Here is a 25708-nt window from a genome sequence, read left to right on the forward strand (position 1 = left end):
GGGCATTCATCTCTGTACACCAGACTTTGTCACTGAGCAGAAATTCCTACCCACTTTACAATTTGGGGCTGGATGCTCCCGAGCACAGCTCTGCTTCTAGTCCTGGAGCAGTCGCTAAGTTCATACATATAAAGACTGGGGTTTCACCATCCCTTCCAGCAGGCAGTTATGATTCAGTGGGGCCAAGTCATGGCTCCTGGAACCAAGTGGGTCTCTACTGAGCTCATCTCTCTACCATCCCAGCTCACCTGAGGCTTCTGGCCACGGGAGAGATGGGGAATGATCCATGCTGGGTGGAGAGCCCATTCCAGCTCCGTTCTCAGTGGGCATAGGGGGCATTCAAGGCCGAGCAGCCACTCCACCTGTTTGCATCCCCTCTCCTTGGCCTCTGCACAGAGGGCCACATGCTGGCCCAGTGGTTTTATGGATGATCCAGGCAGAAGGCGGCGGGAAGGACCACATGTGCCTCCAGGCATCCCAGTCTTCCAGTTCTGAGACTGATGTTTCAGGACTCAATAGTTTGGGGAAGGCAATCTTGCTGCAAGTATGCCTATGGTTATCTACATCTTACATTTTTACAAAATATATCTTTTTTTTACTTTGAGACACCTGAAACAGCTCTCTGTCCCCAAACACACCTTTGGAACTCTTTGGCTTCCTCTGCGTACAAGCCGAGCAGCGCCGGATTTTTTTCTCGCTCCCACAGAGTAGGGGCATATTCTCCAGAATAACACATGGTTGCCATTAACGCTCGTGATGTTTGGGGTTTGGTGTAAACCCACATTTTATCCATTGAACTATTTCTTTTTTTTCCAAAATAGTGAAAAGAAGTACAAAACACAAAAGCAATTACATGACTTAACTTTCCATCTCTGTCAAGCCGTGATTAAAAGTGGAAAATAATACCAGCACTTAGGTTTCTTTTTGGAAAGGCAAGAAGAAAAGGCAATTTGTTGTGATGGTTGTTTTTTAAATGCCATAAACTACCAGCGAAGAAAAGTGGAGAGAATGATGGGGGTGCCTGAGAGCACAGGAGCTAAAATGAAAGGCCTTTTTCGTGAGGGATGAGGGTTTGGTGAGCGCTCAGGTCCTAGAGAAATGGGAGATGTTGCCCATTGTGAAGCTTGGGGTTGTCATTTAGCCTCTGATGGCTCACTCTTCTCTGGCAGCGTCCAAGCGAGAATGCTGTGATTGCGTGATTGACAATAAGAAATATAGATTTGGTCTTCGTCCCTTTCTGGCACAGAGCTCCTAAAACTCTTGGAATTTCTTAAGTGCTCAGAGTGATAAAGGTGTCTTTTATTCTGTTAATGAGATGACTTTTGGACTCCTTATTAAGGATAGGAGCAGGTCACCAGAGGAACCAACCCTGTGATTAGAAGCTTGGAACTTTCATTCCTATCCCCTGATCTCCTGGGAGGGAAGAGGCGCTGGAAGCTGAATCACTCGTTGATGGCCAATGATTTAATCAATTGTGCCTGTGTAATGAAGCTGCATAACCCAAAAGGACAGGGTTTAGGAGAGCCTCCGGGCTGGTGAACACGTGGAGAAGTGGAGAGAGTGGTAAGTCCAGGAAGGGCATGGACGCTCCTTGTCCTTTCCACACACCTGTCCTATGCATCTCTTTCCTCTGCCTGTTCCTGACATACCTTTTTTCATAATAAACCAGTTATCTAGTAAGTAAAAGCTTTCTCTGAGTCCTGTGAGCTGCTCTAGCAAATTAATTGAACCTGAGGAGAGGAGACTGAGGGAACCTTTGACTTAGAGCTAGTAGCTAGAAGCACAGGTGACAACTTGGACTTGCAGGTGGAGGGCTGTCTTGCGGGACTGAGCCTGCGGGATCCGTTTCTATCTCCGGTAGATGGGCTCAGAACTGAGTTGAATTGTAGGACACCCAGCTGGTGTCCCAGGCACTGCTTGTCGTTGTTGCAGCGGTGGGGGGCACCCCTCTCCCTCCATGCATTGGAATTGAGATCTGGGCACTTCTCACTCGCCAAGTCTATACCAATGAGAGGGATGAACAAGCCTCTCATTCACCAGCCAACCCTGTATGATCTACTCTGAATTCCCAGAAGACTTTTAAAAGTAAGCTTGCCAAGGTCCTCCAATGGCCATTCAGCTCTGCTCTATCCACTTTCATATGTTCTGATTTGGACATGGCCACAGTTTAGGCCTTCTGAGGTCTCCGACATGCCTGTGATCCTTGGGAAGGTGGTAAAGGAATATCCCAGTGAAAGTAAAGAGGCAGAGGTTTCCATAATTCTGCATCACACAGGACTGCATTCAGCTGCCCATAAGAGAAACTCAATAACTGTGGTTGTTAGCTTAATGGCAAAGGCCCTGATTTACCTCAGGCAATAAGGAGTCAGGGTAATGAATGAGTCCAGGGCTAGGAGGGTGGCCCACAAAGGCCAAGAAGAAGCCAGGGCCTGTCTGTCTCCCCAGCCCCTCACTCCAGCCAAAGGAAATGCAACAGAAAATGCAATGCCAGCTAACTTCTGACCGTGTCCCCCTGGCTAGAATGGAATCACAGGGCCATCTCTCATGCACAGATGTACGGGAAAGTGGGTTATTGGAGGTAGAGCCTTGCTCTAAAGGACTGTCAGTGAGAGGAGAGTTGAGATGTGTGTTTAGGGACCCAACAACCTACCATACCTGCCATGGTCTCTTTTGGACTGAGGGCTTCTTTCTTTTTTGAATGAGATATAGTTGACATATAACATTATATTAGTTTCAAGTAAAAAACATAATGATTCCATATTTGTATATACTGAAAATGATCAGTACAATGTAAGTCTAGTTAACATTCATTACCATTCATAGTTACACAATCTTTTTCTGGTGATGAGCCATTTTAAGAGCCATTCTCTTAGCAACTTTCAAGTCCTGCAATGCAGTATTATTAACCAGAGCTACCATGCTGTAGTTACATCCCATGACTTACTTATTTTATAGCTGGAAGTCTGTACCTTTTGACCTCCTTCAACTCATTTTGCCTTCCCCCTCATCCCCTGCCTTTGGCAACCACCAATCTGTTCTCTATGTGTTTTGTTTTGTCTTGGTTTTAGACTCCACATATGTGACATCATACAGTATTTGTCTTTCTCTGTCAGGCTTATCTTACTTGGCACAGTGCCCTTAAGGTCCATCCATGCTGTCACAAATGGCGAGATTTCCTTCTTTTTTAATAGCTGAATAGTATTCCAGCATGTGTGTGTGTGTATCACATCTTCTTTACTGATGGTATGGTTTCTGTTTACACTTTGCTTCAGCCAATAGGTTGGACCACATGCAATTCAGAAATAGATTCTACCCAAACTCCTCAGGATGTTTCTTAAGTCTTATTTTACTACTGATATAGAATTGGAGGGGGAAAATGTTGCACTTGTTTTGTTGATTGAGGGGCTGGAATGGGAGGGAAGTTTCCTATCAAATAAAGGGGGGCTGAGAAACACTTAAATGAGAAACTTCACACCTCTGCCAATCTCAATTCTTATAGTAGGACTATTCAGCATCCAAAGAATCTCTGAGTTAATTAGCCTGTTTATAGAGTAGTAAAAACTGCTTTCCAAGACATAGAAACTCCACGTGAAAACCGGCTTACATACTGATTGGGGGATGTATTGGCTCATATAACCTTAAAGTCCAGAGTTAAGATCTGGCTGGCTTCAGGAAAGCTTTGATCCAGCAGCACTGTGATCTCTCCAATGCCCTAGTACCCTCTCCCACATTTCACTCTTCTACCATCCGAGGCACAGACTTCTTCCTTAGGTTTGCTCCCCAAGGCAGACACTATTGATGCCCCATTCCTTATCCCTTTGGCCTGCTTGAGTTCATGGGCAGCTATGGGAGACAGTTCACTGTACTCTGACAACTTCCTTTCTGCAGTATTCATGTATTTTGATGCTCTGCCTGGATACCTTCTCTTGCAACAAGGGAGCTGGTGCTACTGCAGGTTGGGAATTGAAACTAGGGAGACATCCCCTCTCTCTGTAGCTACATATGTGGCTTGCATTATATTTCTATTGGACAGTGTTGATATAGATTCTATAGCAAACTACAGCCTGTGCACCAAATCTGGCCCACCACCTGTTTTTGTAAATAAAGTTTTATTGGAACCTAGCCACATCCATTCACTTATATATTGTTTGTGGCTGCTTTGTCTGCAAGGGCAGAGTTTAGTAGTCACAACAAAAACCACGTGGCCCACACAGCCTAAAATTTTTCTTCTCTGGCCTGTTATAGAAAAAGTTTACTGATCTAGGAAATTTTCTAGGCTGCAAAAATATTACTGGCTTTCAGAAAAGAAGAAAGGTTTGGTTATGTGGGGAATATATGAAAAATACATATTTAAAACATGTATGTGGGCTTCCCAGGTGGCTCAGTGGTAAAGAATCTGCCTGCAATGCAGGAGATGCAAGTTTGACCCCTGGATCGGGAAGATCCCCTGGAGAAGGAAATAGCAAGCCACTCCAGTCTTCTTGCATGGGAAATCCCATGGACAGAGGAATCTGGCGGGCTACAGTCCATGGGTTCACACAGAGTCAGACATGACTTAGTGACGAAACAACAACAATATGTGTGCATGCACGTCATATGCAACTGGCGAGTATGTGTGTGTGTTCGGGGATGGAAAAGAGAAGATGGCAGCCATGTGGAAATGAATGCAGACTGCAATGTGGACACCTCAGCAGGACATTGAAGTCCTGCTTCCAAGTGATGACTGACAACATAAACTTTGACTAAAATGAAAAGTGCTTCTAACACACTCTTAACAACTTGCCAGAGAAGTAGAAAAAATATTCTTATTAGGCTCAGGGTGGCAAAGTAACTCGCTCAAAGTCACACCGCTTGTGAGTAATAGAGCCTGATCTCTGACCTTCTTTTTTTCCCCAATTAAAAAAAAATATTTTGCTGACCACGCTGCACAGCATATGGGAGATCTTAGTTCCCTGACAAGGGATCCAATCCATGCCCCCTGCATTGGACGTTCACAGTCTTAACCACTGGACTGCAAGGGAAGTTCCTCCCATCTTCTTTTAAAGAAAAAGCCATCTACCTTAGATGGCCAAAAAGCACTTGAAAAGATGCTCAACATCACTAATTATCAGAGAAATGCAAATCAAAACTACAATGAGTATCATGTCACATGAGTCAGGTGACCATCAACAAAACATCTACAAACAATAAGTGCTGGCGAGACTGTGGCGAAAAGAGAACCTGCCTGCACTGTTGGTGGGAATATAAATTGGTGCAGCCACTATGGAGAACAGTACGGAGATTCCTTAAAAAAACTAAAAATAGAGCTGCCATATGATCCAGCAATCCCACTCCTGGGCATATATCCAGAGAAAATCATAATTCAAAAACATACATGCACTCAATATTCACTGCTGTACAAAAAAGGTCTTAATGGCCCGGATAACTATGATGGTGTCATCACTCACCTAGAACTAGACATCCTGGAGTGTAAAGTCAAGGGGGCCTTAAGAAGCATCTCTATGAACAAAGCTAGTGGAGGTAATGGAATTCCAGTTGAGCTATTTCAAATCCTAAAAGATGATGCGGTTAAAGTGCTGCATTCAATATGCCAGCAAATTTGGAAAATTCAGCAGTGGCCACAGGAAGGGAAAAGGTCAGTTTTCGTTACAGTCCCAAAGAAAGGCAATGCCAAAGAATATTCAAACTATTGCACAATTGCTCTCAATTCACATACTAGCAAGGTAATGCTCAAAATCCTCCAAGCTAGGCTTCAACAGTACATGAACCGAGAACTTCCAGATGTACAAGCTGGATTGTGAAAAGGCAGAGGAACAAGAGATCAAATTGCCAACATCCCTTGGATCATAGGAAAATCAAGGGAATTCCAGAAAAATATCTACTTCTGCTTCACTGACTACACTAAAGTCTTTGACTGCGTCGATCACAACAAACAGTGGAAAATTCTTCAAGAAATGGAAATACTAGACCATCTTAACTGCCGCCTTCGAAACCTGTATGCAGGTCAAGAAGCAACAGTCAGAACTGGACAGGGAATAACTGACTGGTTCAAAACTGGGAAAGGAGTACATCAGGGCTGTGTATTGTCACCCTGCTTATTTAACTTATATGCAGAGTACATCATGAGAAATGCCAGGCTGGATGAAGCTCAAGCTGGAATCAAGACTACCGGGAGAAATATCAATAACCTCAGATATGCAGATGACACCACCCTTATGGCAGAAAGCAAAGAGGAATTAAAGAGCCTTTTGATGAGGGTGAAGGAGGAGAGTGAAAAAGCTAGCTTAAAACTCAACATTTAGAAAACTAAGATCATGGCATCAAGCCCCATTACTTCATGGCAAATAATTGGGGAAAAAATGGAAACAGTGACAGACTTTATTTTCTTGGGCTCCAAAATCACTGCAGATGGGGACTGCAGCCATGAAATTAAAAGATGCTCCTTAAAAAATAGCTATGACAAACCTAGACAGCATATTAAAAAGCAGAGATATCACCTTGCTGACAAAGCTCCATATAGTCAAAGAAAGTGAAAGTGTAGTCACTCAGTTGTGTCCAACTCTTTTTGACTCCATGAACTAATAGTCCTCCAGGCTTCTCTGTCCATGGAATTCTCCAGGCAAGAATACTGGAATGGGTTGCCATTCCCTTCTCCAGGGGGATCTTCCCAACCCAGGGATAGACCTCTGGTCTCCAGTATTGCAGGTAGATTCTTTACCATCTGAACCATCAGGGAAGCCCTCATAGTTTTTCCAGTAGTCATGTACAGATGTGAGAATTGGACCATAAAGAAGGCTGAGCGCCAAAGTATTGATGCTTTCAAACTGTGGTGCTGGGGAATACTCTTGAGAGTCCCTTGGACAGCAAGGGGGTCAAACCAGTCAATCCTAAAGGAAATCAACCCTGAATATTCATTGGAAGGACTGATGCTGAAGCTGACACTCCAATATTTTGGCCACCTGATGTGAAGAGCTGACTCACTGGAAAAGACCCTGATGCTGGGAAAGATTGAAGGCAGGAGAAGGGGACGACAGAGGATGAGATGGTTGGATGGCATCATCGACTCAACGGACATGAGTTTGAGCAAACTCCGAGAGACAGTGACGTATAGGGAAGCCTGGAGTGCTCCAGCCCATGGGGTAGCAATGAATCACACACGACTGAGCGACTGACCGACAATATTCATTGAAGTACTATTTACGATAGCCAAGACATGGAAGCAACTTAAATGTCCATCAACAGAGGAATGGATAAAGGAGATATGGTACATATATACAATGGAAAATTACTTAGCCATAAAAATGGACAAAAAAATACCATCTGCAGCAACATGGATGGACCTAGATTGTCGTATTGAGTGAAGTAACTCAGTCAGAAAAAGACAAACATCGTATGCTATCACTTAAAAGTGAAATCTAAAAAACGGTACAAATGAACTTATTTAGAAAACAAATAGAGTTATAGATGAAAACAACTTATGGTTACCAGGGGTAAGGGGGGGCAGGGATAAATTTGGGAGATTGGGATTGTCATATACACACTGTGTGTGCTTAGTCACTCAGTACTGTCTGACTCTTTGTGACCCTATGGACTGCAGCTGGCCAAGATCTTCTGTCCATGGGATTCTCCAGGAAAGAATATGGAAGTGGGTAGCCATTCCCTCTCCAGGGGATCTTCTCGATCCAGAGATTGGATTGAGCCTCCTGCATTGCAGGTGGATTATTTACCAGCTAAGCCACCAGAGAAGCTCCATATATACACTGCTGCTGCTAAGTTGCTTCAGTCGTGTCCAACTCTGTGCGACCCCAGAGACGGCAGCCCACCAGGCTCCCCCGTCCCTGGGATTCTCCAGGCAAGAACACTGGAGTGGGTTGCCATTTCCTTCTCCAATGCATGAAAGCAAAAAGTGAAAGTGAAGTCCCTCAGTCATGTCCGACTCTTAGCGACCTCATGGACTGCAGCCCACCAGGTTCCTCCATCCATGGGATTTTCCAGGCGAGAGTACTGGAGTGGGTTGCCATTGCCTTCTCCACACACATAAACTAGGCTAGAGCTAATCTACTTCCTCCTGGATGGAGCAGTTAGCTCAAGGGGTAGGCATGTGACTCAACCCTGGCCAATTGGAGACCTTTCTCAGAATTTTCTAAGTAGCTGTTAAGAATGTAAACCTAGCTTTTTTATTCCACTTACTATTGCTATGGGACAAATTAGGTCAAAGCACAGCAGCATAAAACAACCATTTATCATGCTCGCAGGTTCTGTGGGTCAGGAATTCTGATGGGGCACAGTGGGGAGGACTTGTCCCTATGCCCCAACATCTGGGGCCTCAACAGGGAGGACTCAATGGCTGGGGGCCAGAGTCATGTGGAGGCAGCATTACTCCTATGTGGTGGTTGATGCTGGCTGTTAGATGGGACTTTAGCTGGGATTCTTGGCCAGAACACTTTCATGTGTTCTCTCCATGTAGCGTGGGCTTCCTGACAGCATGGCAGCCTTGGACTTCTGCCACTGCAGCTCAGGACACCGAAGGCAATTTTTCCAGCCAACAAGGCAGAAAGTGTACTGTCCTTTATGACCTAGCCTAGTCACATGGTGTCACTTTCATCGTGGTCACAGACCCACCCAGATTCAAAGGCAGAAAAACACAGACCCTACCTCTCAATGGGAGGAATGTCAAAGTCACATTGTTAGACGAGCGGCTGGGATGGGAGATACTGTTGTCATTACTTTTGGAAAATATAATCTGGCATTCTCTTGGTAGTCGTTTTCTCTATAAAAACAAGGCCAAGTGCCTCAGTGAGAGACTATGGAGAGAGGATCTGGCAGGTGAGGCCCTGGTTCCTAGAATCACTCTGTAGATGTTACAAGCTGCCCCAGTCATCTGACCCCAAAAATTTCCATTGTGCTTAAAAAAACTTTAAACAGGTTTCTAACCATGAGTCTGGCTGATAAAATAAATAATTATTGATATCAAAACTGAGAGAAGACTTCATTCATTCACCAAATATACATAAATATGTACACATGGTAATGTGCTAAGTTCTGTGGGAGAGACAACACAGTGAGTAAGACACATCCCTGAGTCACCCGCACGGGGTTTACATGCTATGTTAGCTCAGGTTGTCAAAACAGAATACCACAGACTGGGTGGCTTAAACAAGAGAAATGTATCGTCTCACGGTTCTGGAGGCTGGTAGCCCACGATCAAGGTGTTGACAGGTTTGGTTTCTTCCGAGGCCTCTCTCTTTGGCTTGCAGACAGCTGCCTTCTGGCTGTGTCCTCTCACAGCCTTTCCCCTGTGTATCTAAATGTCCTTCTCTTCTTATAAGGATACCAGCCAGTTTGGATTAGGGCTCCCTTAATGGCCTCATTTCAACTTAATCACCTCATTAACAGCCGTATTTCCTAATGCAGTCATAATCTGAGGGGTTGGGGGGTCAGGCTAAAACATTATGAATTTGGGGGGGATACAATTCAGTCCATGGGCTTCATTGCTGGCTCAGATGGTAAAGAATCCGCCTACAATGCGGGGAGACCTGGGTTCGATCCTTGGGCTGGGAAGATCCACTGGAGGAGGGCATGGCAACCCACTCCAGTATTCTTGCCTGGAGAATCCCATGGACAGAGGAGCCTGGTGGGCTACAGTCCATGGGGTCACAAAGAGTCAGACACGACTGAGTGACTAACGCTTTCACACACTTCACACAATTCAGTCCATAACACAGGTTTTTAGGGATGATAATTGTGAGAGACTGGAGTATTATTCAGTAAATATTTATTCCCGTTGCCCCTCCCTCTTGGGCTGTTGTCCGCCCCTGCTCCACTGACCTTGGACTTGAGTCTGTGACTTGCTGTAACCAATGGAGAGTGAGCAGGTGTGATGCCAGCAAAGACTTTAAAGGTGCTTGCATTGTTTGGCTTGCCTTTTGCTCTCTGGTGATCTACCATAAGATGAGGATGTACCCAGGAAGCTGCTGGCCCAAAGAAAATGAAGAGACACGTGGAGCAGACCTGGACCCAAGCTACAGCATGCAGCCAAACTCAGCTGAGATCAACAGAACCCCCACCCCATGAGCAGGAAATAAACATTTAAAGCTGCTGAGTTCGGGTGTGCTTAAAACTTTTGTTACACAGCATGATTGCAGCAATAGCTGACTAATGTGATAAGTAATAAAGTAAATTACTATGTCATGTAGACAAAAAGCTTTTCCTCTGTGCTGAACTTTATTTTACCAAAGATTTCAGATAGATAGAACTCCTTTTTTTTTTCCTACTGGTTAAACAGACAAGCCATAAATTATTTTGATTATCTAGCATACTTGACAGGGAGGAAAAGATTTTTCCAAACACATTGCATATGTTTTTACTTTCAGGAGGATTATTAGTATTTTGTGAGTGTCAGCAAGGCACTAAGTGCTGACCTGGGATTCCAGGAAGCGTAGTTCATGCCCAGAAACCTCAATACTGGAGTCACCTAAGGACCATCAGACAGATGAGGTCATAAGCTAAGAATGTCTTAAATATGTGAAAGGATTGTGAGTAATTATTTAATTATGCTGGTGATTAAAAGCCCAGGCTCACATACCTTCAGTCTCAGGTATGGCTCCCTACATATTTCCAAATTGAAATTTCTCAAAGCTTTGATAGCTCTGGTATGCCCAGTTTTTTATTTCTAATCCTAGGAATCTGTTCCAAGGTTGGAGGGACATCTTCCACCCTACGGGGTCCAAACATTGGTAACGCCATTTATTCATTCTTACTTTCCTGATAACTTGCCAGGATCCAAGATTTATAATCAACTGCATGGGATTTTGAACATTAGTTGAAATTACACTTTATCTGGCCTGCAGATCCTCTGTTTTATTTCATTTAGGCTCACCCGTTTCCACTGCATCTCTAAGCAAAGGTCACGACCTCTTTCAAAAAGGGCTCAACGGAAGGGAAAATAGCAAGTCTACGTGTTGAAGTAAGAGAATTTGGTTCATAAAATAAAACTAAGGCGACAGAAGGCAAAGGGAGTTTCCGCTGTTTGAAAAGGGGCTTTCTCAGCACAAGCTTGGAAAAAAATGTTGATGATTTATGCAAATTAGAGAGGAAATGTGCCCCAAGGGATCTTGGCACAAAAGCTCAAGTCGGAATTCTGGATTCAAGGCTGGCAGTGTCTCTGATTCACTCTGTGACTGGGGCTGAGCCATTGAACTTCTCTGTTTCTAAATACCCTCATCTATAAAGGCGGGCTAACAATGCTGCTCTTCCTGCCCCTGAAGGGGAGGCAGTAAAAATGAATGAAATGTCGGGGAATTACTTCTAAAAGCCATCGATTAGAAATACAGCATATGGTCTTAATGAGAGCTTGTTTCTGCCACAAATTTTTCCCTGCTCCCTACGATCACTCCAGCTAGAGTGCCACAGAAATCAACTTCTCTCTTCAGCTATCTTCACATGCCGCTTTTCCAATCACAGAGGTCTTTAAAACAGCACTCCTGCCTGCTCTGGGTGGGCATGACGAGGCCGTGGCTCCTGGCTCCTTTCTACATGGAGCCATGCAGTCCAGATTTTCCGAGACGGTGGTGATTTAAAATATTCTGTCCCATTGTCAGACCATGTGTTGGAACATGTGTCAGATCACGTGTCCTGATCATTGCCTTAGAAAATATGGTCGCTCACACCTTCATGGGAAAAGAAGCACCTGCTTGTTGCCTAAAGTCCTCTTTGGAAAAGCATGGGAATAAGCCATAAAGCTGTAGAGACCCACTGATTGATTGAGCAGTGGATATATAAACAGGGAAGGGGAAATGGGGGAGAGTGTTAATTTGACTCAATCATTATGTGCTAGGGTAGGGTGGGGAAACTCACCTGTTTCTTAAGTAGCTAAGTTTGCGCTGGGCACTGGGCTAACCACTGTGGTTACAGAAACAGATAGACAACATCCCTGGGCCTGAGCAGCTTGCAGTGCAGTGAAGGACAAAGGCAGGTAGCAATTAACAAACTAAGGGGCGCTTCCAGGCTGTCATGAGAGCAAGGACAGTTTGTGGGGAATCAGGAAGGGCTTCACAGAGGTGGTGACACCATAGATGAGTATTGAAGAATGAGCAGAAACTCAGCAGTGGGGGGCTAAGAAGGAACAGGCATTCCAAGCAGGGAGCAAGAGCCCAGCAAAGACCTAACCGCAAATTCTATTGGCGTCCCACCCATGTCCTTCCACCCAACCCAGAAGGCACCTGGAAAGATTTCCCAAATACACGAGGACTTCCTGAAACTCCATCAGAGGGAGTTCTCAGGCCTCTGAAGCAAGCTCAGCTGGCTACCATATGTGCAGGCAGATCCTAAGTGCTTAGTTCCCAGAAATCATCCTCAACTCATGAGAGCCGGGGTGTGCTGGAGCCGTGGTACGAGCTCTGGAGCCTGACTGTTAACATATTCAGAAAATTTGCAAGCCAATTGTTAAAACACTGGTAGCTTCCAATCAGCCACAGTGGGAATATTTATACCCTGGCAATTGGCGAATACCATAAATTGGGACTTTCTTCGTTCTCCAAGAAATCTGGTTTACTAGCACACCACTGGATGGGAGTTGGTGGATAGATACTCTGAGGGGTGTACTACACAGGATCCCACAGAGGCACCAGCAGAATTGAGCCCCAGTTGCTCATGTTGATAACCTGCTCATGAACGGACCCTATACTGGTCTTCCTCCCTTCCCTGTCTTGATTTTTAATCCCTCACTGTGCTTCCTGGGATCACCTCTCTTATGCCCCCAGATCCTTGGCTCAGGGTCAGCTTTGGGAGGCACCCAAATTAAAACAGTAATGGAAGCAAGAGTCGTGATCATGGAGGGCTGTTATACCAGGCAGAGGATGTTGAATTTAACCAAGGTGTCTGCAGTCTTGAAAGAATTTAAAGAGGTAAAAGGTGGCAAGATCAAATCTGCATTTCTTAAGGTCACCCTCAAGGCCTGCGGAACAGATGAAAACACGGGGAGCAAGACTGAGGTAGGAGGACGGTGGTGATGGTTTCGAAACGTGAATGTACTTAATACCACTGAACTGTACACTTACAATGGTTAAGATAGTCAGTTTCATGCCCATTTTACCACAATAAAAATAATGGGGGGGGGGCGGGAATGGAGGCGGGAAAACCAAGAACTAAGTCAGTGTTAGAATGCAGGAAAGAAATGATAAGGGTGTCAGACAACCATGGGGATGCCATCCATATAGAACATGAGGGAGTTGTGCTTGCCATAGCACTGTTCATGGATAGAACTCTGAGCACAGCTGGCACTGAAGAAGCAGATACCAGAAGAGGAGGATGAGACACAAAAGAAGACTGTATCAAGGAAGACAGAGTAAAGGGAACGTCAAGAGGGAAGTGTCACCAGGGCCACAGACCAAAAAGAAGTGGTTATCAGGATTAAATAGGTAAGGGTTTAGTAGCTGAAATAAACTTCTCATTGACTTCTCACCAGAGCCCTACATTAAATTCAGTGACCTTGCTGAATTCCCTTATTAATTCTCATAGATGAATTATATGTTTTGTTGGATGTTCTCTGTGCACAACCATGTCATCTGAGAATAGTTTCACTTCTTCCTTTCCAATCTTCATGAGTTTTCTTTCTTTTTCCTGCTTTATTGCACTGGCTATATGGTCTCCAGAGTAATAATGAGCAGGAAGAGTGATAGCAAGCATCATGCCTAGGTCCTGATCTCAGGAGGGAAATTTTCAATATTTTGCCATTAAATACAATGTTTGTTGGGGCTTCCCTGGTGGCTCAGTGGTAAAGAATCCACCTGCAATACAGGAGACACAGGTTCGACCCCTGGGTCAGGAAGATACCCTGGAAAATGAAATGGCAACCCACTCCAGTATTCTTGCCTGAGAAATCCATGGACAGAGGAGCCTTGCAGGCTACAGTCCACGGGAGTCACAAAAGAGTTGGGACACAACTTAGCGACTAAACAACATCTGTTATAAGTTTTGCTTGTACTTACTTTTTATCAGATGAAGGAATTTCCATTCTAAGTTTGCTAAGTGATTTTACCATGAAGGGGTGCTGAACTGTATTTCTGTATTTCTCTGGGTGACCCTGGGAAAGTTCCTTAAACCGTAAACCATAAAATGACCTACTGCTTTGGCATTAGATATATCTGGGTTCAAATTCCAGCTGTACCATTTTCTCCCTGTGATTCTGTGCAATTTAGTTAAGTTACCTCATATAGAAAATGGAGACAATAATAGTAACTCCCTCATAGGAACCAGAGATTTTTTTGTAAGTTCAAGAGCCCAAGAGGCTGGCTTTGAAGCAGGACTAGGGTTTAACATCCAAATCCTGGAGCCAAAGCCTATGGAATTAGCTCTCTGCGGGGACCAATGTTCCCAAGAGCCTTTCCATCTCCTGCTCCTTGCTCAGGATTTCCCAGAACCCTTCTGATGATGAATGGGGATGGAGCTGAGCTCTTCCATCCATATTGTTGCACTCTGCCCCCTCAGGACTAAGGGAGCAAACATATGAGTAGTTGGTCCACTGTGATGGCCCTACCCACGGCCCATGCATCCTGGTATTCATGCCCTCATGCAGTCCCCTGCTTTTGAATCTGGGTGAGCTTCTCTCTTCTAATTAGGTGAATTGGCATAAGTGATACTGCATGACATCTAAGGCTAGGTCAGAAAAGGATTTCTAGATTATATCTTGGTCTTTCAGAACTTGGGCCACCATGACAAAAGTGCTATTATCCTAAGGCCACCATGCTGGAGATAGGAACCGCATTCTACAGTCCCAGCTGAGCCCAGATTGCAAGCCATCCCCATCAAAGCATCACACTTATGCACAAAGCCAACCTGGACCCTCCAGGCCAGCTCATCCACCACTGGAGTGTCACTGAGAGTCCCTAGTTGACCACATGGAGCAGAGGAATCACCCATCTTAGTCCTGGGCCAATTCCTGGCCCACAAGATAAGAAGATACAGTAACATGGTTGTTACATACATTTGGGAGCTGTTCATTGTACAGTGATAAATAACTGAAGTATCTACCTTATGGGTTGAGTCTTTAGTCATGGAAAAACACTAAGCAAACCTGTCTAGTGCTCAAACCTATAACATTCATCTTGTTTGACCTTATTCTAACCACTTCAGCTAACCAGATTCAAGTATGCAGTATTTAAGAACTGAGAAAACAGAGAAGGAAGTTGTTTCACTCAAAATTCTCTGCATGCCTTTGTGTCTTAAATCCTTCTATTAACAAGAAGGGGTGTAAACAGATAATCCTCAGAGCAACTTACAACATTGGTACCATTAAGTCCAGCCGATTTTTTAAGGTTGAAGAAATGAAGGTTCAGAGAGAATAACTCACTTGCACAATATCACACAGCTAGTTAAATGGCAAAATTGGGACCGAAACCTAATACTATAAACTGTAAATCAGGCTTTTTTTTTTTTTTGGTCTGGGTTGGGGCACTTTTACTTGGTAATCAGGGGGATCCACTCATAGTAGCACAAGGAACAGAAGAGAACTGATGAGAAGAACTCAGAAGCAAAAGTACAGCCAGGTTCCCCGCCCTGGGGCGGAGGCAGGACCCCCTCACTGGACCCCTATCTTTGAGAAACCCACCTTTGCCCTCTCTGGGGCCCTGTGTTTCTGAAGGCACTCTGTTTTTTACTGTATGTCTTTATTATTCTCTGCCTTTCTGCAGACTAGTTTTCCCTGGCCTGGGATCCACAGGCTTGAACACCACGGTCCCACGATCAGGCAGAGTTGACTACATAATCTATGGGGCCCAGAACAAAACTAAAATGCAGGGCCCCAGCCAGAGGCTGGGAAGTCAGTCTCTCTTTCCCACATGTCCACTGCCTCAACCCAAGGTACTCGGTGGCCTCCAAGGGATCACAGCCTCCAAGCTGGAACACATTCAGGGCTGGGATCCTCCGTGGAGGAGAGGTCCCTGCCAAGTGTCAGACCCAAAGTGCTACTACCTTGCCCCACCCCCAAGATGCTATGAGGCTCACTGGACCCCAACCTGGACCTTCCCAAAGTTAGTACCCAGGCTCGTGCCAGGGGCAGAGGGTGGCAGCAGCCCCAAGGCCAGGGTGGTGTGCAGGAGGCCAAGTAAGGCCAGGGGCACCAGGAGGTGGGGAGCCAGCATCTGAGAACCCATTACAGGAAGGTAAACCGGGGGTGGAGGGCAGGAGGGGGGACCGTGCATGAGCTGGGGCTCCATGCCCCTGGGTCATGCTCCACTGTCCCATCGGACCTCACCCACCAAACCCAGATTTGAAATAATATTCAGAATGCCAAGATGGCAACTGCAGAGCAGTAAACCCCAAGCGTGGGGCCCTTCTGAGCACAGGACCCTGTGACTGCACTGATTAGACTCCACATAGCCAGCCCTGCCCTACCTAACCAGCTTTTTTTTCTCTCTGGCTCCCTTGTTCCTGGGGTGGGGGTACAGACTCCATCTGCAGCTAAAGCGATATAGAGACTGCTGGCATTCCAACCCTGTAGAGGACAGAGGTCCCAGACATCCGGGATGTGAACCAGGAAGAGACCCCAAAAGCTCCCTCGTGAATGCTCTCCTACCACCTCCTAAGTGATGTCATACTGCCCATCACATACTCTGCAGGTATATGAGCTAAGGGGGCTGGTTGCCCACCCCAGCATCCATCCCCCAATTCCTTAGTAACTGGAGGCCGCAATGGCCTCAAGCTAAGCAGTAGCATTACTCGGCCTCCCTTGCAGCAAGAGGTGGCCAATTGGCCAATGAGACGTGAGTAGAAATCACGGGGTGGGACTTCTGAGAAATCTTTATAAAGGAGGCTGACTCAGTTGGATGGGGGTGTCCTTTTCTCCCCTTGTCTCTCCGCTTCTTGCTGCTTCAAGGATTCAAGGCAGTGGGTGGCATGATCAGATGGAGGAGGCAAGTTTGGAGAGGGTGGGTTCCATTGTTCCATGAGGAGCTCTCAAAGATCTGAATTAAGAGGGTCAGATGGGGAAGAGCCCAGGAGAAAGGTTAAGGAGGTACGACCTACAGGATTTGATGGTCGAGAGCACAGTCAGTACCTTTCTGTGTGCCAAGCAAAGTAGAATGTAAGCTCCGTGACACAGGGACCGTATCTCTATGGCTTACCATTCCACACCCTGGCCCAGCACAGTGCCAGGCACAAAGTGGGTAATCCCTATGTGTGGTCCAATAAATGAATGAAGAATGAATGAAAGTGCTGTAGAAGTCCTTTGAGGGCTTGACTCCTAATTGATCAGGAACATCCATCCCCAGGGAGCCCCTTGTACCCAGGGAATGATTCCCAAGTATGACTCTCTTGCTTTGTGCTACCTGTGAACTCCTGCCATCCTCATGCTCAGACTCAGGCTGGGTTTTGGGGGGACCTGGAGGACAAAAGCCATTGGAATGCCACCCTGCTCCAAGCTTTTCCCAACTCTGGCTCTGATGTGGTTTGCAGGCCAAGTTAATGCCACTGTTTCCACAACATCACTTCCTCTGCAGCGTGAGAAAAGAGGAAGAAAACTCGCTCTATGACTCTCCTCTTCCCCCAGGGAAAGCACAAAGCTGTTGGAAACAATAAAAGCAGCCCTGTGTAAAGGGGAGACTTTTGTCTGTGCAGTCAGGGGTTGCTGCGCCCGCGACTTCCTGCAGGGACATTCGGCAGTTTTGCAGATAAATAAATGCTCACATTCAGAATGACCAGCCTAGAACACTTTTATGAGCCTTTTCTCCTCCCCAGGCTGTACACAGATAATAAATCAAATTAGCATCCTGAACCTCCGGATCAGCATCACTTGTCACCAGTTCCCCCTGCATGAAGGGTAAGTGAGTTTCGGCAAGGCTGTGCTCAGCTATGATCTGGCCACGTGGGATTGAGGCCTGTGGCCTCCTTGGAAATCATTTGATGTTTCAGGCTGAGGTCACAGGGCCCTGTTGGTCACTCCAGACCAGACTGTAAAAGAGGTGGCTGAAGCCCCAGCCTTCTAATCAAGATTAGGTTGTTACTTAGAAAATAAACACTTTCATTTCTTAGTTAATAATCATAGGAACATGAGCCAAAATAGACAACTGTCAGAAAGACAGACAAAGAAGGAAGGGGAGGGAGGGAGGGAGAGAGGGAGGTAGGACAGACTATATCCATAATCAGAAACAGAGGCTAGCCATTTTCCTCCTCCATGTTCTGCCTAAGAGAGTGACTTACACAGCAGAGGCATTCAACAGATGCTGGAGGAATGGAGTTGGAAAGGAGAGAGTTTACTTTCAGGTAACTGGAAATGAAATTGGTCCTCATTTCAGGCTGCCCAATTAGTGACACAGAATGGACAACTGGTTAGGTTTAGAAAATGAGGGTTCGGGGAATAACAATGACATAAAAGTATGTTCTATAGGATTACCTGAATATATGCATTTTTTAAAATCGCATCCTCTCTTGGAGCACTGGAAGGAGCTGGACAGCCCAGAGCAGCAGTGGTAGGCTGTTCAAATGGCAGATGTGGTCCTACTGCCCAGCCATCTCCAAGCTGTTGGTTGAGGTAGATGACTGCCTTCCAAGAGATGTGACCTCACAGCTGGTGAGGGCTGGGACTCTGAAACAAGCTGCACAGATGTACGATCATGGTGTTCCTTATGTGGTCTGTGAATTGAAAAATAAGCGCTAACTGCAAGTCACGCTCCCCCCCACCCCCCGCCCCCACCGCTGCCACCAAGGGCCTGTGGAAGGGAAACCAATGAGCCATGCTTGGTGGGTGTACCCTCCTTTCCTGTGATATGTTCAGATATGCCTGATCCTGAGCAGAAGCCTACAGAGAAGGAAGGGTGGGGGAAAATGGCTGAGATCAAGCAAAAGCTGCTTTGGGTATATGCCCCAGCAAGTTCAAATGCTGCCAGGCTGATTGGTTGGGGGGAGGGGTGGAGTGGGAAGTTAATGTATTTTTGAATAAGAGTTTCCTGTTATCTGCAAACAGTCACAAAACAGCTAGAGATTTTATTAAAATAGTCCTCTTAGAAGGAGCAGTGGTTGGGGCCGTTTTCTCTAAAATCATGGGTGGTTCTTGCCATGGGTGGTTCTGTTATCGTTTCTTCAGATACCCATTCATTTCACCATTATTTACTAAGTGCCTACTGTGTGTCAGTCATAGGGCAACGTAGAAAATACACAGTCCTCAAACAAACACTAAGTTTTGTAGATGGGTCTGGACTTCTGATTCCAAGGTGACCACTAACAAAACGTTTAACCACTCAGACTCAGGGATACTTGGCTTCAAATTCCCACTAAGTCATTTAACTCGCTGGGTGACTTGATAAACTCATGTAACTGACCTGTAAAGTTTGAGGGCTCGTAAAGTACTCAGCACAGCGCGGAAGTGGGAGTACTATTATTATTTAGCGTGATCCCTCCACCCCACCCCAGCTCAGATCCCTGCCGCCCTCCACCGCTTGATGGTATTTCCGAGGCGGGCCAGGCCTTCTGCCGCTGGGCCGTGACCCTGGAAATCGGGTCAGGCTCTCGTCAAGACGTGAGTGTGTGTGTGTGTGTTGGGGTGGGAGTGGGGGGAGGGCGGCTTTCTTTGCGCGCGGCTTTCCCCAAGGTCTGTCGACAGTCTAAAAACTCACTTGAGAGGAGAGGAATGAGCGCGAAGTGGCTCTTTCGATCTGAGACACCCCCTCCCGGAGAAATCACCCCCTCCCCCCAGCCCAGCGCGGAGTGAAATCTTAGAAGCCGCGGCTGCCGGGTTTGAACGGAATGCCGGAGTCGGTGGAAGCCGGAGCTGGTCGGCCCGAAGGTCAGCGAGTTGTTTTGAGTTCTCGTACCCGGAAGGGGGGGGAAGCAGGGAGGAGAGGACGCCGGGGCCCGAGAGACCCCGCGTCAGAGCAGAAATTGTTTGTGCTCCGGAACAGGCAGCTCAGCGGAAGCCGCGACGGGGGCGGGTCACGTGCGGCGGTGGCGGCGCAGCTGGCGGGGAAGCCGGGCTGGGACAAGGGCCGGGCCGGACGGGGGTGGCACGGGGCGGCGGCTTTCGCAGCCGAGGATGGAACCGGCGTACTCGGGCCGCTGAGCGAGTGGCGTCCCGAGCCTGGGGCGAGGGAGGCGCGCGAGTTATGGAGGGACTGGGGTTGGAGCCAGCGTGCTCGGAGCTCCGCGTGGTGCCGCACGGGCGGGACGGGAGATCGCTGTGGGGGAGGGGTGGTGGCGTGGGGGGTACGGGAGTGGGTCCCCCCAGGCAAGAGTGGCGATAGCGGGACCGACGCGGAGACTGCACGGTCGTCTGAACCCCGAGAATGGAGGCACCGCTCCTGTAGTCGCTGGCCTTGTTTTCGTCTTTGCACGCAAATCCCGGAACGACCGGAACCGCCATCCCTGTCTGCGTCCCAGGGGTGCCCCATTACGCGCGGGGGAGGCTGCATCCCGCAGGGCGACTCCGGGAGGGGAGGGCTGCCGCGATGGCTCCGCGGAGGGCGCCGGCTGGAGTCGTGATGCACACGACCTACACACCTCCTTCTCCCCCGGAAGGAAAGGCTCAGGCCATCTCTGGGGACGCCCCGGGGCTGTGTGAGCTGTGCGGGGACCGCGGAGCGGGAGAGGGTGCTGTAGGGAGACCACCGGCCCTACCTTAAAGACAGGGGTGGCCTCGTGGCCGGGAATGAGGAGTTTCACGCTTCCCCGAAGTAGCGAGCGCTACTCCGGCGTGGGATGGAAAGAACACGAACTTGGTCAGCAGCCAGAGCGCTTGAGGACGCCTGACTTCGGTGCCCCCCTCCCGGAGTGGCCTGAAGTGTTTCCCTCTGCTGCGTAGTCCACGCGGTTGAGGTCCGAGGCCTAGATAAGTGGGAGGGTGTGGTCAGGCCTCTGATGTGAAACCCACCCATGTTCCTCTCGGACGCCACGCGGAAGAGGGGCGGCACGGTCCTCGCACAAAGTTTCCCACCCCACCTCTCATCGGGGAAGGGCAGTTCTTCCGGTGGTGGGGGGCAGGGAAATAATGGCTTGGGCACGGGGAGTGGTGCTAGTTCGTTTTCCAAAGGGGCGCGGGCGGCCAGCGTTTTCGCGTCCCCCGAGTGGCGGCGCTTGGCCCCGCTGCGAAGTCTACTGGGAGTTGAGGCAGCGGGAGCCGTGCAGAGTGTGGTGCGACGCGAGACGCCATTTGCATCCCCCTCCTCCCCCCCACCTCCGCCTGCAGGTTGGCGGGGGCCGAGGTGTCGCCCGCCGCGGAAGCGTGCTCCTCGCAGTGACACTGATTAGATGCTGTGTCGGTACGTGCCCGGAATCGGGTGGGCCTTCACCTCTCCTGTGCGCATACACTTTTCTGTTGGAAAACTTGCGGGTTATTCCAACCCCCCCTCCCCCACCCCCCTTGCCGCACAGCTGCAGTCTTCAGGGCGGAATTAGGCGAGCACGTTAGCTCAGCCCCAGGGAAAGAGGATCGTGCTAGCGCTGGGAGGCCGCCGGGCCCGGGCCGCGAAAATCCAGCCCTGGCTTTGCGTCGAGCTGCCGAGTGCGGCGCTTACGCGCGCCCGGCCAGCCGAGGCCTGGTTTCCATCTGCCCCTTTTGCCTCCGTGTTAAGTTAGCCGGGGAAAACCCAGTGATCCGTGCACAGCCCCTCGGAGAACACCGCCTCCCCGCCCCCCCCCCACCCCCGCGCCAAGCCCGATTCTGACTGATGGAAAAAATGACAGTATAGGTCGGAGCAGGCTGCCCGCGAGTATTAATGCGGCCGCCTCCGTTCCCGGTGCATGGGGAGGATGGGCGCCAAGCCAGGAAACCGCCGAAGGAGGAGCCAGGAGGGCCGCCTGCCCCTTCCCGGGCTAGAAAACGTGGATTCTTAGAGAGACCAGACAACCGTGGGCAGACAGCTGCGAGAACTTATCCCACTAAATACAGGTTGTCCGTGTATCTTTCAAGCAAGATCGATCTTTTTGTTTTAATCAAGTACACGTTGAGTCAGTTACAAATACTGTGAGAACTGGTTGATCTGTAGCTGAAACCCCGCGCTCTGCCTGCTATGAAAAGTCTGGGCAGGAGGTACCGGACTGAGCATGATGTATCTTGGCGCAGGCCGTGTGTGTCCTGAGAAACCGCAGTCCCCTTTGCACTCCACCTTCGAGGACTCTTACTACAACTCTCAACGGGGATTTCTTTCCGTTGTAGTTTCTATTGGGGGCTTGCTTGTTCTTTGCAAAACCCTGCCTGGGATTGTTAGTACTTCCTAGTGGATGGTCCTGGGTTTTGGCTTTTATAAGCCCACGATTTTCTCTTGCCTTTTTCTTTTCCTGCGTTCGTGCGGCTGGGTGCTGTGGAGTCCTTTCCCGCACCCCGCCCCCGGTCCCGGTCCCGGCCCCGGCCCCAAACGTCTGCTGCCGCCGCCCTCGGACTCTCTCCTTCGCGCACCACGCGGCCTCGGTGGGGGAAAGTGAACTCTCCGGGTGGCGCTCGAGAACTGGAATTCTGACTTTGGGCTGCGGGTTTGCTCCGGAGGCTGGCCGGCAGCGGCGCGGGAGCCAGAGGCTGTGAAGGGGAAGCCCCAGAGGTGACCCCAGAGGCTTCGGGAGCAAACCCGGAGGCGCCCGCGTCTTTGTCTTTCGCGGGGCTGGCCGCCTGGCACGCACAGCTCGGATAAGAATCAACTGTGAGAGCGAGAGCGCACCGCCAACACATTTCAGTGACTAGGCAAACGCCGGCAGCCACGTAAGGAAAAGGCCATTTGCGTTGTCTTTGAAAAGGAAAAGGCTGTCCCACTTAATGAATTATGAGTGACCTGGGAGAGGCCAGGCGCGGAGTTTGTGGCGCCGAGGCCTCCTCGGGGCGCTTCTTCGCCCCAGCCCCGCCCCATCGTGCAGGAGACCCCATTTCAAAGGAAATGAGAAGCTTTTGGAAATCAGACATCTGACCCATTCTATTTACGTAAATAGTGGTACATTTGTGTGTCCCTAAAATGAGACTCACCAGCAGCCCAGGGACTGGGGCCTGCTGCCTGCCAGCTCTGGACCGGCGTTAAACTCTGGCTAACTTACATCCCCAGAGGATGTGGCTTTTGCCCAGCGTCTCTAAGAACTGATTTATAGGAGGTGGCCTTGAGCCATCAGAAAGGGTGGCCTGCAAGAGTCTACAGGACGTCCTCTAAACCAGGGCTGTTCGCCCAAGGCCTCAGGGAGAGGGTGGGTAATGGTGCCTGAGCCCTGGCAGAAGCTTCCCATTAATCCAGTCTAAATGAGCACCATTAAAGCAGTTTCTCCTTCCATCCTTACCACACACACGGGTCTTTAAGGGAAAGTCTAGTCGAGACAGTTTGAGCCCATTTTGCCTTAATTTTTTTATGGGCAGTAGTGCTATTTCTGGGCTTCCCAAGTGGCTCAGTAGGTAAAGAATCTGCAGTGCAGGAGATGTGGGTTCAATCCCTGGGTCAGGAAGATCCCCTGCCACTGAGTGTGGCAGGCTACAGTCCATAGGGTTGCAGAGTCCGACAGGACTGAGCACAGCACAGCATCAGCACCCTTTCTACCCTGTCCAAACTCTGCCTTCAGCAGCTTCAGCCTGGTAACCTGAAACTGAAATCTCTCAGTCGTGTCCGACTCTTTGCGACCCCATAGACTGTAGCCTACCAGGCTCCTTCATCCATGGGATTTTCCAGGCAAGAGTACTGGAGTGGGTTGCCATTGCCTTCTCCAGGGGATCTTCCCAACCCAGGGATCTAACCCGGGTCTCCCGCATTGCAGTCAGATGCTTTTACTGTCTGAGCCCACCAGGGAAACCTGGTAAAAGTATCAAATCCTAACAACACTGTAGCCAGGCAGAGTTCTATGCACTTTATGTATGAATTCATATCATCCTGAACACAGTCCTATGAGTTAGACAGTTACCGGTATCATGTTACAAATGAGGACACTGAGGCCCTGAACGCTTAGGAGGCTCTGTGGCACATTTTGGGCTATGGCCAGGATGGTCCCCAACTGAGGAATGTAGGGCTGTGCTGCCTCCCCGGTATTGTGTAGTGAAGGTGAGCTGTTTGGGTTGGGGGGAGACGGTGTTGGACCTACCACCTTCCAAAGGGTTATGGGAAGAGATGGGGAAGCCCGACAATTTGGCCCTTATCTTGCAAAGGGAAGTCCCGAAGCCTCTTACAGAAGCACGTTATAGTGGCGGCAGAAGGAACCAGGGAAGGCAGTGCAAAGGCCCCTCGCCCCACGTCGCCGCATAGCATCCGGCGGTCACGTCCGCCGGAGGTGACTGGGGGCTGGGGACAGCCGATTGCGAAGGAACTCCTTATCGCCGAGAGTCAGTGGTCTCAGGAGGCGGAGCTAAACGACCGCCTTCGGGGTGGGGGTGGGGGCTAGGTTAAGCCGGTCCCTGGGCCCCGGGCGTACCCCCGGACTCCTTTCGCGGAGCCGGCCGGATGCCTAGCAGCGCCTTCCGCACCTCCGGGCTCCACTCCGCTTGAGCCGCCAGCCCTGGGCACGGAGCCTGAGGACCGGAGCTGGAGAGGCCAGCTAGACGAGTCTCGATTGGGATAGCTGGTTCCGGGTTGCTCGCACACTCACCCTGCCGCCCCCATACACTCATCCCCCTTTCCGGGTGCGCGCGCGTGCGCGTGCACACACACACACACACACGGATCTCCAGCCCGCAGCCCGCCTCCCGGGCCTCCGCCTTCCCTTCCTCCTCCCAGCTCCGGCGCTTCCGAAGCCCGTGGCGGTTGTGTGTTGCACTCCGGAAGAGTCGGGGTTGGGGGAGCCGTGCCACCTCGCCCCTCCCCAGGGTCCGTGCACACGCTGGCGCCTCGGGGGCGAGCAGCCAGGCCTGGGGATCCCCAACTCCCACGGGAAGTAGCGGTGGCTGCCGGGGACCTGTGCACTCTGTGTTTCGTGTTTCATGATGGCCCGGGGGTCAAAGGCGAGGGCCAAACAGTGGGGCCTACGCGTGAATGGAGATGGCGATAAATACCCTCTCCGGGAAGGCTGGCCGAGTCTCGACCACGGCTACTAGGAGTCTGCCCTGCATGGCTTGTATTGGCCACAGTTTGACACCCTGGATGCCCGGGCCAGAGTGTGGCCCTGTGTGTCTTGGGGTTGGGGTGCGAGGTGTTGTGGTCGGAGGCGGCACTGGAAAATCAGCCCCCCATCTCACATCATCCTGGAGCCTTTACTTCTAGCTCGGAAGACCCTTGGGCCCGGCTGCCCTAACCACCGCCAGAGCCCGAGAAGGGACTGGCAAACCGGCCTATCCGCACTTACGGGCTTTGAGAGGCCTCGGCCGGCAGCCGAGCCGAGGGAGGGAGCGCAGCAGCCCGCGCGCCTCAAGGCAGAACACACGCCTTTCCCGGAACCTTGAAACCCTGGGGAGCCGCTGCCATCTTCGCGTGACGAGCAGCGAGACGCCGGTGATTAAGTGTTTCTTTCCGGCTCCCTCCCCGGGTTGCGGCTCTCCTCCTTGCCGGAGAGGGAAGAATAAAACCGGGGCGCGGGTGGGGGCAGGTAGCACACAATTGCGGTCTCCACTCACCCTGTGTCCGCACTGGTCTCCCAGGATGCGTCTACGCGGGGCGCCCTCTGCCCCTTTACACAATGCCTCGGCGAGGATTGAGGCTCTGGGGTGTCGACATGCCTCAGTTTCCATCCGCCTCGAGCCCAAATCGCGAAGTTTAATACGGTGGGGGAGGGGGCACACATTGCTGAAGCCACCCGACCCCCATCTCTTCTCCCATGGGAATTAAACCTTAAT

General features: G+C 49.5%; 1 protein-coding gene and 1 long non-coding RNA gene across 4 annotated transcripts in view; one reads left to right on the top strand and one right to left on the bottom strand.

Annotated features, from left to right (window-relative positions):
* The window catches only part of LOC138986462 (uncharacterized), a 58169-nt gene extending 37285 nt beyond the window's left edge, over window positions 1–20884 (bottom strand). For both annotated transcript variants that reach the window (XR_011463313.1, XR_011463312.1), the window contains exons 1-2: window positions 20605–20884; window positions 18389–18627 (exon numbers count right to left, since the gene is read on the bottom strand). This is a non-coding gene — a long non-coding RNA (uncharacterized lncRNA). The remainder of the gene's footprint in view (window positions 1–18388; window positions 18628–20604) is intronic.
* The window catches only part of BCOR (BCL6 corepressor), a 119752-nt gene continuing 113535 nt past the window's right edge, over window positions 19492–25708 (top strand). Inside the window, exon 1 of one of the 2 annotated variants that reach the window (XM_070366422.1) lies at window positions 19492–19510. The gene's annotated coding sequence lies outside the window, so the exon portion shown is untranslated. Of the gene's footprint in view, window positions 19511–19606; window positions 19778–25708 lie in introns of those variants that run through there. The other variant, XM_070366417.1, reaches the window with a different exon arrangement.

This window comes from Bos mutus, chromosome X, assembly GCF_027580195.1.
Source record: "Bos mutus isolate GX-2022 chromosome X, NWIPB_WYAK_1.1, whole genome shotgun sequence".
Lineage (NCBI taxonomy): Eukaryota > Metazoa > Chordata > Mammalia > Artiodactyla > Bovidae > Bos > Bos mutus.